The following is a 14,981-nucleotide window of genomic DNA, read 5'->3' as shown; positions in this document are numbered from 1 at the left end:
ATGCTAAATTAGAAACCAAGTACTGCTTGGCCCAACAGTCAGTCCATTGTTGTACTATGCCGGCCCAATGCCCAAAAAACAATATCGGAGTACATATGTAACGTACCATAAAATGTTCTTCTTGATTAAATGTCAATATATAGTTGTCTCTCATAGTCTCGTTCATTTTACCGATTTGAGTTTTTAGTTTTAGGTTTCTACAGTAAAAAACTCTCAGAAAATATCACATCTAACTTTTTCTGTTACAATGAAAAACTCTCAGAAAATGTCACATCCCAACTCAAATCCACGAAGTGAACGATGCCGACTTTGCATGTGTGGACAATGATCACATGCTCAACTGCACCTAATCAGGAGTCAAGAGATTATTGTTACCAGATGCCAGAAGTAGGCCAAATAATCATCTATTAGATTAAATAAATAATCTTATAGATATTTTACGATAGCTACATAGATTATAGAGATGGTATACCTCATTTTTGTGAAAAAAAAAATATATATATATTACTGCTCCCGAAAGATGTCCAAATAGGATTCGTTGCCAGCCAATGGCATGCCACCACATCAGCTTCTCAGAAACATCTCGTGCCTCTTATGTATGACCTGTCCCCGCAAGGCATCCAAGAAGAAGAAGATAAAATCTAGAAGGATATGTAACATCAAGCTTTCATGTGAAAGGAAAACTACAACAAAATTAGTCTCAACATTTTCATGGCAATTTAGTAACAAGGAATGAAAAATGTAGATTTACATAATGATGATTAAATTACACTACTGCATCCTAAACTATTCGTTTTTTACATAATGGATTCTAAACTTTTAATTTTTATAAAATGCATCATAAACTTTAAAATTAGTGGCAAGTGAGATCTGATAGCTAATGAATGTTATCAAATTGATGGTTTACTATGTGAGATTCATACATTAACACCAAGAGCGTCATTTTCAAATCATGTTACATGTAAATTTCGTATCCTGAACTTTCAATTTGAAAACGCCATCAGTTATTGAACTTCAATTGCAACTGATTTTAAAGTTCAGAATGTATTTTATCAAAATTAAAAGTTTGAGGCCCATTATAAAAAAAAAACACGATTAGTATAGGATACAACGGTGTAATTTACTCGATAATGAAATATCTGCTGCTATACCAACAAAATTACAAGATCTTTCTCTTCCTTAATGAAGGAATTAAATATTTTGTTATAATTTTGTATGGTCATAATAACACATGAAGGATTATTGCACAACTAAATTAAAAAAAATCCCAATTACTTCAATGAAATTGTTCTTTTTGTCACTTGGTTGGAGCAATATGATTTGGTTTAAATGCAATGCATGTTATATTCCCAAATAATTATAGGATTTGGAAGTTCTTCACATTCTTTTTCGCTGTATTAGTAGCAGAAAGAATCCTCTTTCAAGCTCAAAAACAGGCTGTTGGGAATCAAGCCACGTGGTGTGTTCATATGCAATAAACAAAGTACATCACTCTAATGAGGGTTAAGTTTTTATTAAATAATTAATAATTAACTATTATGAGATTACAGATATAGATGATGGTGGAGAATATGGCTATAAAGAAAAAGCAATACAAAAATATAGGAAATGGGCAAGAGGGTTCCTCTTTCACATTTTGTTTGTTATAAAACCACTAATCTTATTGTTATGATTTAATAAAAATAGTGGGGGCATTGTGCTAGCCAGTTCTCCATGTTTGACCTTCTTTTTTTTTCTTTTTTTTTTTTTTATGTGAATGAAACTGGCCATGACACACTGATTTTGATGCTTCCATTTTATATCCAACTTTGTCCGCGGATATTCTGAATTCATGAATTAAGAGCAATAATAATAATAATAATAATAATAAACATATGATAAGAGGAGGAAGAATTAATCATTCGGGTCGGGTGCTTAAAAGATTGTATTGGAAGTATGTGATTATTTATCAAGATTCGGTTATTTATTTACTAACTTATTTCAATTTGATTAAAGAAACAAAATGATATGCCTCGTTCACCTAGATCTTTTTTTTTTTTTCTCGGAGGACATTATTTTAATAAATAAGAGTTATTTTTATCAATCTTATAAAAAATATTAACTTATTTTTATCAGTCTAATTACCTCACTGTTTGTGAAATTTACGTTTTAACTCTTCTATTAATAAACTGTCGCCCGGTGGCTTTAGCCTTTAAGAGGAATAAAGTAGTAAAACAAATTTGATGCCCAAAAAAAAACTAAAAAGGAAAAAGAAAATTATAAAATTATAAACTATTTATTAACAGTGGTCAAAACTGTTAGTTTTAAAAATATTGAGTAGTTAGTCCTTTAAATGTGAGTCGATTGTCAAAATAAATCAATAAAATGTTCCGGAAGCTATTATTGAATATAACCCAAATAATGATGATGACGACGACGACGATGAGAATGAGTGAAGTAACTCATTTTGAGAGGGAAATAGAAACTGAACACACAAATGTTGAGAATGGAAATTAATAACATGTTTTATATAAAAAAAATCTCCAAATTGTCACCGCGCTTCTTATTCTCTCTAAAACTGTCATGCCATCTAGTTTCTGATAAATATATCATTTGTTCCAATTTCTAAATTTTATTCTTTAGAAGAAAAAATAAGAATTTGTTATTTACCGCTATTGTCAGAAAGTTAATATTTAGTATTTACTACAATTTTCCTAATTTTTAATAAAAAGTACTTCTTCGAGCCCAGCCCAAATTGGAATTATTTTTAGAAATATCCCAAGTTCACTTTACGAAACCTCCCATCCCATTTTCACTAAATTCTGCCTCGCAATAATTGTGAAGATGAAGTTTCTGAATGCAAATTCAGAATCGATTCCATGCCAAAACAGTAAACAATTCAACTCCTTTTTAAATTCCATTATTGCATTCTGAAATGGTGTGTAGATTCCGATATTGACAACATCTACAATGCACTCTTGAAGAGAATAATGGACAAATTTTATAAGATGAAGACAATAAATAATCGTTCTAACATATGTCAGTCCAACCACTATCAAGAGGATCATGTGAAATTATTTAAGGGACTGTGACCCATCAGACGGCATTGATTGGTACAAATTGGAAGTAAAATCTTTTTTTTTTTTTTTTTTTTTTTTTTTTTTTTTTTTGTCCTTTCACATGTTTTTTAAATTATGAGCAGTGACCCTTTGTTTAAGTTTAATATTTTTTATTTTCTTTTTTATTTTTGAGAAAATCATATATTTCTGCCTTTTATAAGTTTTATTCTTCACTTATAATTTTATTTGCTTATTTTTCAAACTTAACACCATATTATGCAATATACGGGGGAGAATGGTATTTGAGGAAGTCTTAAAATGCTTATAAATAATTTTCAACCTTCTAAAATATATTTTTAACAATACGAGACAAAACCCCAGAGAGGTATATATCAACAGTGTTTATTAAAGAAAGATAAGGACTAGTACTCTACAACATTGCATAAGATCAGTAACATTTATAAGCATACAAATATATATCGAGAATTGTTTTATGCTCAGATTTTAGTTTAAAATTATAAGCAAGCACCGTACTGGGTTTTTTTGCTTTCATGTACGTACATGTAAAAAACACAAACTTTCCAATATTTTTTTTTAAAAAAAAAATTAAATTTATTATCTCCTTATAACCTTAGGTATAAGTGATAAATCTAATCCGAAGTTTAGAAGGGCTCCTTAAAAGAAACATTTTATTCTTGTTCCCAATCATGTAATATTATAATTTTAAAAGTTGAGTCAACGAAGTGATCATTTTGGTTGACTTTGTCCTCGTCTACGTAGCAATCTATATATGTCGCCCATATAAACCATATATATCATGTAATAAGTGAATATATATTATATTGACCAAGGTAAGATATGCCTCTTTTTGGTTTCCAAATGGCCGATGCATTTCACGCGTATTGCAATATGTGTGATCTGACTCACTTTTCCTCCCTATATCTCGATCGGTTTTGCTCCTTGGGCTGTTTAATGGCCGTCGATACAAAAAAGAGACGAATACAAATACTTTTTAAAATGTATGAATCTTAAATTTTTACATTTTGTATTTGATTTAATTAAAAAACTTATAACAATTAAAAAAAATTAATAAATGAATACAAATACCTTTTAAAATGTATGAATCTTAAATTTTTACATTTTATATTTGATTTAATTAAAAAACTTATAACAGTTAAAAAAACATTAATAAAGAGTGAAGAGTGAAAATTTTAGAATAATACATTTAAAGAGTGAGTTTACGAATTTTCTCCTGTCAATATATCAAAGAAGTCTATCTTATTCTTGAGAAAAAAATATCATTGCCCGACTGTCAATTTTATAAGCCTTAAATGTTTCCGAAGAGAAGCTTGCCGATCAAAAAAAAAAAAACATCATACATATCATATCTTAGCATTCGAGGTGATCATATTACAAATTAAAATGTCTAACAATCACACTCTTTTTTACTACTCTTCATATATTCCCTTTTAAATATACACTTCATATAATTTTAAAATAATTAAGTTTACTTTTTTTTAGAATGATTAACTTTACTTTCTATACACATATATATTCTTCCAAAATTATCTGAAATATTTTCATAAGATATATCAATTCTTGATCACTTCATTTTTCTTTCCACATGCACCAATCTATTCTAATTTGTTACTTGATATTATCAAAATGACAACAGAAATAATATTTTATGATATAAATTGGGGTTATGATAAAAAAAAAAAGTAAAAATAAAAAAATACTGCAAAACGGTAAAATAACATTCAGCATAAGCCGGAAAAAAAAAAGAACGGAACAGGAAAAAAAATACTCCAACATTATAAAAAGCAACAATATATATATATATATATATATATACAAAACAAAATGGTTAGCCTTCAACCTATTTTATGACTCACGTCATCACTCTTTTACGTACACAACTCAAATCATTACTTGAGTTATACAAATGAATATACCCGTAATGATTAGAAAAAACAAATAAATATGAAATGAAAAAAAAGGACAAAGAAATAATCATCTAGCAAAGAAAATTTAACGTACTTTCATATAATTTTTTAAAGTGATCATTGAAAAGTAAAAATTAAGAGTTTCACTATAGATTTCAAAATAGCAATAGTTTATAATTTTAAAATATGACGTGTGCGGTGTGTGGAGAGGAAAAAAACAATATTATTAGTTTTCTTTTTGAGATAAAATTATTTTGGCACTATGTATGATAGCGAAATATGCTTTTAATATCTTATCTTTTTGATAATATTAAAACGGTACCTCGAAGATTTTAAAAACATCTTTTTGGTACTCTAAAATTGATTTTTTAGATGTAAAATGACTTTAGTACCATTTTATTTAATTAGTCAAAAACTAATAGATCTAGGAAAAAATCATAAACTTTTTTATTTTGTTATTTTCTTTTAAATATTTTAATGTTTTATAATATTTTTAGATTTTTTAAAAAAAAATATTCTATTTAGTTCATGAGAAGGGTAGTTTGGATATTACATATCCTAAAAATTAACTTCAAGGTACCTAGAAGATGTTTTTAAAAACGTCAAGGAACCATTTTAATATTATAAAAATCATATGGTACCAAGAGTATGTTTCACTATAATGCAAGGTACCAAAATGATTTTTTCCTTTTCTTTTTTATAATAAAGTTTAATTGTGTTATTAAGTATATCATAATTGCTATTTTTATCAATTTATGTAAGGGTCTTTTATAATAAGAAAATTTAATTTAGAATTATTAATTCTACTTAATCCCTTCAAAAAGGTGTGTTAATATAATTACTCAATGGCTAAATATAGCATAATGATATAACATTATAACTACATCCCCAATTCAATTTAGAATTAATTACTAAAGTTTTTCCCCTATTATAACCCTTGTAATACTTTGTCCCTTAAATCTTTAAAACGTAACATTTGTTCTCATTTAACTTTTAAATATTAATAAAAAAGCTCATCGCTAAATTTTAACCAAAATGACATTAAATTAGTTATTTTAGGGGTATTTTAGTAACTCCATAGTTTAAATTTTAATTTGAATTTTAAACTAATTTAAATTTGAATTTTTAATTACAAAATATCCATCATTAATTAAATGTAAGTTAAAAATTTTATCAATCTTTTTTTTTCTGTATAATTAAAAATTTATGGAGTTGTTATTAACATCTTTTTATGTTAAAAGTAGCAAAAAAATGAAAACCATTTTTTAAAGAACTATTTTTTTGAGATGGGGGATTTATTCTATCATTGGGAGTAAAGAAGATTTATTTTGTTTTATTATATGTAAAATTATATTAAAAAATTAGGGTGCGTAGGTAAAATATTAATCGTGCTCTAAATTGGTTAACAACAATTGTTGTTTATATAACACGTGTCAAAAAAATGTTAAATTTTTTAAGGAATGAGACATTTTTATTAACGTACGTTTCATTATTAAGGGGAAATAGATGTTATATGTTAAAGATCATAAAGTAAAGTATTACATGAGCATAATTCAGGAGGGTTTTTTTTTTTTTTTTTTTTTTTGTTTGTTTGTAATTAATCCCTGAATTTACCATCAAAGTTTGGTCACTTATTTCATTCAACAAATATATTTATATTGCATGACTCTAGAATTGGAATTACTCGATGAAATTTTCAATTTATACTCATTTACATATTTAAGATCCTTTACACGTAAAACATTATTTGAGTACGTAATTTTTCATGCAATGCAAGTATATACTGCACATTTCTCGATAATTTTTCCAACTGATGCCTTCATGCATACGCAATATTCTTTGTGTCGTGTGATTAGCAGTTTCAATCAAAAGCAAAGCCGAAAGAACGACAATATTGAGCTGTACAACAACAAATTATACGTACTTTTTGATTTCACAACATAAAACTACAAACTTAGCATAAAATAAAAATAAAGAAGAAAAACTTTTCCATACAGAGCAAAGCCAATCTAATAATTTTCTTTTTTTCTCAAAACAATTTTTCCACACATTTTGCCTACATTTAGGGTGGTATTCGCCGTCCACTGCCGTCTCCACCGTCCCTCATATTTCTCCACTCTTTCCTCTTATATTTAATTAGATTTAATTAACTTACTAAAAAAAATTAATTGCAACATTGAATGCATACCACAGGATCAGCACCAAACTTGATGTTCAATGTCACTTTTAGCTGGAAACTTTATAAAAGGCAACTTGGTTTTCTTTAGTTTACCGATATTAAATAAAATCGACATGCAAAGATTAGGAAACTATATTAGAAATAATTATTGATTAATAATTTAGATGTGGGAAACTAGAAAAATATATATTGATTAATAATTTATATGTGAAGCTCGGCCATAGGCAGCCTAGGCTATGCCATCTTGTTTTTTTTTTTCTTTGACTGGTATATGGAATTAATACGAGTTGGAAGAAACCATATATATTGTTGCACACGAAAGAGAATTAAAAAAATGGAATTTTTAGTTGGGACATGTCCTTTCTAACTATCGATAGATATTATTGTTTTAATCGTTGTATCACGTTTTAAACGATTTAATATTCTATGAATTATATTGTATCAATTATTTATTGTGTGCTACAATTTTTAACGTGATCAACACCCACATATCATTCTATTGAAATCTTAATTGAACAGTTAAAGTAGTTAGTAGTGGTTCCGGATGGCGTGTAGTTAAAAGGAGCAATCCTGACTATAGAAATTCTCTTAAAATAATTGGTACTTAAGGAAACAAAAAAAAAATAAAAAAAAATAAAAAAAAATAAAAGTACAATTTTTTGATTATCCTAACTAATTTTCTATCAAAAACTGTTTAAATGATAATTTAAGAAAGAATTAAGGGTAAAAAATAATGTATGATCTAGATAGATTAAAGAAACGATCAAAATAGAAGAGATAGAGTTCAAGATAAAGGAGAGAATTGAGAAGAGAAAGAAAACTAAAAGAGATATAATTAGGAGGAGAACAAGAACACAAAAGACAACTAAAAATCTCAATTTTGATTAAACATCAAAACTTAAATATATAAAATTTGAACTTCAAGATAAACATAAATAAATTTGAAATATTAAAACATATAAGCATAATTCTAACATCGAGTTTAAATATTAAACTAATTCAAATCTAATCTTGTTGTTCTGCATCGTTCTCTTAGGGTTGAAAAACTAGATTTTGATGGGTTTTAAACTTGAAAGAATCGTGAAACAACAAATTGAGCTTAGAGGCATGCTGGTTTGAGAAAACTATTTTTGAATAATAACACGAAAAACACAGCAAAATAGTATTTCTAAAAATTTTCTAAAACCCTTAGGAATCTCATATTGCTATATAAAATAATAATTAATTATTGGTTCTTAACTATAAGAGAAAAAAAAACCCTGGATGATCAAACATTTTAAAACTGTATACTAAAACTATCGCACCCTTGAATCAACTAGTGTATGGACACCAGTTGAATCTTCTAAGAGCTCTCAATTCCTCTTCCGATCTCTGTTCGTATGGTTTTCTATGCTCTAAAAAACCTAAATAAATGCCAAATTAAAAAGATCTCACAGAATTAGACCATAAGAAAATTCATCCAAGAAAATTCCATTAATTCAACCCAGAGAATTTATAGAGCAAGCAAGGAAGACCAAATGGACATATATAATTTCAGCTCCAATAATTATTTATAATCTAATTATTCTCATAAGTAAATCACCATAATTATTGACTTCAGTTTGTGTCACCATCTAACCAAAGTTACACTCTTCAATTCTATACTTACATTATAGAGAACCTTTATATAATCAATTTAAGGTTGCTCATTTTTACAACTATATGCCACATGGATTTAACTCTCCACAATAATATTCATAATTAGACACATTATGTCAAAATTCACACCACATCTCTCACCGTACATATTACAATTACGTTACAATTTAGACTCTAAAAAATCAATAAACGAGTTTTCATGACTCCTTGACAAACTAGATCGACTCATCAAAAAGCCAATTTCACGGATCGAACCCACGAGTCGATGCACAGCCTCAGGCAAGAAGTTAACGAGAGAATATCCTTAATATATTCCTATAATAGGAACTGACAACTAAATCATCTAGAAAAAGAATGAAATTAGCCAGTCAAAATAGAGAATCAATAGGGAAAGTGGCTAACTATTGACTTTAACTAGAAAGATAGCGCCTATTAAACGGAATCAATTTCTAACTAAATAAGGAAACTAGATCTGAAGCAATCACGGAGTAAGGCATGCAATCAACTCGTAAAGGCACAAATCGACTTTGACCAGCCAACGGGAAGGCAAATTAGTAAGAGAAAGTCAAATATTACTAAAAAGGGAAAGTAATATCCAAACCGCACAAGAAACCGGCAAAAAAAAAAACTCGAGAATCTACTCAATTATAAATACATGAGACTCAAACGCTCTCGGGAGAGGCATAGACACACCTACAGTGATTACACCATTATCTTTCATGCATTCTCTGTATTTTCCAGCATTCCCTATTCTCTCATCCCTTTCTTCTCTCTCATTGTAATGTTTTTGTGGTAAATATAGTGGAACCATCAGAGCGCTGCGGAGGATGTAATTCTCATTAATGAGTAAATTTCTATAAATTTTTTTGTCTTATTTATAGCTTTATTTTATTTTCTGCATACTAATACGCTCGTTCTCATAACGATTTGATTCACATAATTGACGACTCCTTACTCGACTATTAGTTCTTGATCTCATTAATTGTAGATTTTCCTCTCACAATTATGTTTTCCGTTTAACCTCTTTAAATACCTCGTTATTGAATGAGCAACTTATTTATGAATAAATTATAGATGAGGATCTGGGAGGTCAATTTGATATCATATCAAATATGCGTCAACTACTTTTTTATTCAAGTTTTAGAATTTATACTCATGAAACTTTTTTTTTTTTTTTTTTAAATTTAAATTAAGAATTGCGTTGGTTATAGTCTTCTGTCACATGTAATGTAATAGATTAGGGGTGTGTTTATTTACACTACAGTAAATTTAAATTTAATTTTTTACTATAATATTTTTATCTCATGCACAACCTAAGTCAAATCTAGTGCAGCTTTGGGCAACTATACAATCGGTGGGAAGTTATAATATTCTGAGGAGGGAATAATGTCTCTGTCTGCCTTCAATCTCATTTTATGCGTATATTCAGACTAGCAAATTATCAATATATAAATATGTATATATATTCATACTAGCACGTAGGCTTAGACTATATAGCTTGCACATCCTATTTTTAGGGGTTCTGCTCTAAATTATTAGGACCTACCCTTATATAATTTATATTTTTTTTTCTCCACTTTTCTTCTTGTCTTTTTCACGGAGTTTATAAGATACACCTTACTCAATTACTTCGTTGCCAAAAGTCAAAACTCAAATGGAAAAGTGAAAACTTCTCCCTTTTTTTTTATCTATTTTTTATTGTCGATCGAAACATTTTTTCATTCCATAGATTTAGGTTTTAATCTATTTAGGAGAAATTATAAACGTGACCGAATAGTTTATATGAATTTTATGTTCCACAAAGAACGAGAAGTTAAGAGTTTATCACATCAATTTGGTATTAAGATCTTGTTAATATCTTTGTTTATAATCTTTTTCTTGTAAAAAATCTTGGTGTACAACCTCATATAGTGTCAAATGTATCTGAATCTTTCATAATCACAAAGAAGCCATATTGAATTGCAAAAATGATGTTAGACTGTTTATATTTACTCATGCATGCATTATATTTCTTGTCCCCCTCTTTTTTGTTATTTTTTATATAAAAAATATATATTCCAAATAAAGCAATACAAATGGGAGTAATCTTGACAAATACTCTTTAAAATGCATGAATCATGATTTTTACACTTTACTCTTAATTCATAACATTTTTAGTCAAATAACTACACTAACAAAAGGGCATTTATTAAGAGTAAGAGGTAAAAGTCTAGATTCATACACTTTTAAATATAAATTCTGTAATTTTCTCATACAAATGCCCATTTTAACTCACACATCCTCAAACTATAGGAGAGCATGACCCTATTAAAAACTTAGTTCCATAAATAACTCGAATGCAAAGCTTATGGAAAGAAACATGTATCGAATTTCAAAGTATGATGCTCAAAAAAGTAAGCCAAAGATCGACTATGTACATGATTGTTTAATGAATTCTTAGCTTTAAAGAGAAAAGTATAGGTCTCGTTTATTTTACCGATTTGAGTTTTCAATTCTAAATTTCTATAGTTAAAAACTCTCAAAAAATATCACATTCAATTTTTTCTGTCACAGTTAAAAGCTTTAAAATAATGTAACATTTCAGCTTGAATTGAAAACTCAAATCCGCAAAATAAACGAGGCCATAGAAAACCTAAATACATGTAGAAAGGATCTAAATTAAAAATAAACCACCATGGTATATTTCTAACACTAGTTAATAACTTGATTGGAAATCCTAAACCTTGCACTCATAAGTGAAAATCGCCCACTCCAAGAGGAGGGAGTGGGCTTGCGCATTCCTATAAGAAATAGGCCACGTTGTCACCTATTTAGTACTAAGTATATTTTTTTTCCAATTATAATTCATCTTTTCGTTAACCAAAAACTATTTTATATTCAGAATAGATTTATGATTTTTTAAATTGTTAAGATGAATAGTTTTCCACTAATAAATATATTATTATTTAAATTAAAAATAAGTAATAAAATTAAGGTGTTAAATAATAAATATATAAAGCGATAAAAAAAGTGGTAAAGTGCCTTTAATGTTTTTGAAATAATTTGTCAAAATTAAAAATTAAAAAAATAATGTACAAATCCTATTTTTTTTGGGAGAATGTGTCAATTACTATTGTAAAAGTATATAGTCTAGTTAATAAATCAAATCTCAGCCGTTATTACTTCTTGGGATTTGGGGTACATGATTCTAATTTCTATTAGACCCACCTACTCATAGATGGAAGTGAACATCCTAAACAGAAAAAAAAGGAATGGTTTTTTTCTCATTCCCTTCAAAAATAAAAAATAAAAAAAAGTTATTGGCTAAGCTGGTAGACATTAATACGCTGGTCCCTATATTGTCAAAATGAAAAGCAATTTAAAAAGGCAAAAAAAAAAAAAAAAAAAAAAACACAAGAGAGAGACTAATAATAGGAGCAGTAATATGTTTGGTCCCAAAAGCAGTTGGACAGCATTGGGGTGTCACCTTCACTTAACAGTAATGGGCTGGATAGCATGTGAAAGGTAAAGAGAATAGTACGCAGTTGGCCAGATTAGGTTGTACTACTCTGGCATTGACTTTACTGGGCCTAGTTTGTCATCTTCTATAGGCCCATTTAACATAGCCCAAGACTAAACTGTTAATTTATTTACTTTCCAACTAAAATTTTGCCATTTTTACCATCGTCCTATGTGTTTTTCAGACTAAAAAGGTGTAGTTATGGGTCATAACTAACTTTTATATGCAAACAAATGAAAGAAGCCATACTATTTCCATACCCTATTGTCTTTTTTTTTATTTTTTTATTTTTTATTTTTTTGCTACGAACCAGCTACAAGACCATGGTGTATTTATAAGTCATAATTTCCCGTCGGCAGTGATAGCCAAAAACTTAAAAAAAAAAAAAGAAAAAGAAAAAAAGAAAAAAATTTATAACTAACACTTCCATTTGGTTTCAACTTTTAGTTTGAAAAACATACCCTTTTGTCGTGCTTTTCTCTCTCCATTTTGAAAAAACCAAACACTTTTAAAAAAAAAATTTTGGTTTTTAATAAATAAATGAATAAATTCTAAAGTTTTTCATCAGATCATTAAAGTCAACTATCCGCCTGTTTCTCTCCCTCTCCAACATAACCAAAAATGCGCCTTGAGTTTTTTTTTCTTTTTTTTTTTTTAAATAAAAAATAAAAATGCGCCTCATGTATTTACTTCAGACATTCACCAAGATTCAAGAGAGGGGAAAAAAGCATGCTTAGACACTTTCATCCCTATATAGATGACTTTGAGCGATGAGAATAATTACTATCAGAGAATCTAAATAGATGAACTCGCTATATTCATTTTTTTTTTTTTTAATGTTGCTGCGTTTTTTATTTTCAAGAAAATCAATTATTTGGTAAAGAAATTGCAAAACCTCAAAACTATGTATGATTTACAAGTGTAGTGTTGTTAGTATGATTTACAAGTGTTAGTGTACTTCAACATAAAAAGATCTCGAGGCTTTTGAGTAAAGAGGTGAATTGGAAAGAATTGCAACATCTGAAACGACGGCGTTTCAATTAAGAAGAAACATCAAAGCTTATTTGAAAAAAAAAAAAAAAAAAGAGTACAATATGGCGTCGTAATGATAAAAGAAAGAAAAAAAAAACAATAAAAGGCCCGATAAGAAATTTTAAAGCAAAAAATCAAAATAGAAGTTTTAGTGAATTGATTATTGAACTAAATTAGAATCGATGAAGATCTAACCAGATATATTGATTTGAGAAGCAGCTTGTGTTTATAAATAGAAAGAAAGTCGAAGAAAATAAGGATTTTTTTTCATTTTCTAGATACAGAAACTTTGTCATTTGAATCTAAGAGAGCATATCTGAAATCAATTGTAACTTCTCTAGAAAACTTTGAATGAGTTTGAAATTGGAAATTAAGTCCTTGTATTTCGTTCGAGGCTTGGATAAGAAATCACTATAACAAAAGTTTATTTATAATTAATAAAAACTAGAGATTTTGGGTGGTGAACCTTACGAGGATGTGGTGCACATATTTAATGTGATTAATCGAGGTGTAACTCGAGTTGATCTAAACATCCATTGGCTAACAAAAAAATAAAAAATAAAAAATCGTATGCATTGTCACTGGACAGTAAAATCAATTGTCAAACTCTTTTTCTGTTTTTGGGACTCCATTGGTTTGAATGAAATTATGATAAATATCTATTGGTTTTTTAGAAGTGTGTTGTATTGGTCACACGTCTAGTGGTGAATTATTTTAACAAAGGAAACATATTTAACCAATAAATAATTGAAACTTGTTAACAGGCCATCCAGAGTAACCAATGAGTTGAAGAATTTGTGATAAAATGCTATTTCTCCCTGATATGAAGGAGGATTGGATATAATTCTTATTGTCCGATTGGTTTTTCTTCCCTTTTGTCTTTTGTTTGCCTTATACATTATGGCTCAAGTATCTTTTCTTTTTCAAAAGAGACATTGGGGTGGATTCAGGGTATGGATGAGTTGCTACCACCGACCAATCCTTAGGACTCGTTTAGTTCGCTGATTCGAGTTTTGAATTCGAGTTGAGATGTGACTTTATGTGAGAACTTTTTATTGTAGTAAAAAAGTTAAATGTGACTGTTTCTAAGAACTTTTTATTATAACAAAACTCGAATCGTTGAAATGAACAAGACCTTATTTCCTTGATTAAGATGGCATCATCATAAATATGAAAGATGAATATAATTTTCCTTCATTGATTATTGGTTCATGATAAAACATTAACCATTATGGTAAAAAGATTTCCCTAACAACCTCCAACACGTCAATGAATGTAATCACCTAAAAAAAAGAAATGATACATGATAAAAGTTTTGTCAAAAGATGCAAATTATAATCATTCCTTTATTTCTTTTGAACCTAATTTATCAAAAGATGTCCTAACTTTGTGAGGAAGCGGTTATAATTATGTCAACCAAAAGTTGTAGCAAATGGGTTTGGTTTGAACTTTGAATTATTGCCAAACAATTAAAAGAAAAGAGAGAGAGAAAGAGGGAGAGAGAGAAAAAAACACAATCAATGCATGTTTTTTGCAAAAGGGTAAATTCCAAAGAAATCAGTTACAAATTCACTTCCAACCACACCAACATCACTTGAGGAAAAAAAAAAAAAAAAAAAAAAAAAAAACAACGAGAGAAAAAAAAAAAA

The sequence above is a fragment of the Morus notabilis genome, unplaced genomic scaffold (genome assembly GCF_000414095.1).
Source record: "Morus notabilis unplaced genomic scaffold, ASM41409v2 Scaffold100, whole genome shotgun sequence".
Lineage (NCBI taxonomy): Eukaryota > Viridiplantae > Streptophyta > Magnoliopsida > Rosales > Moraceae > Morus > Morus notabilis.
Note: the sequence above shows the minus strand (reverse complement) of the source record.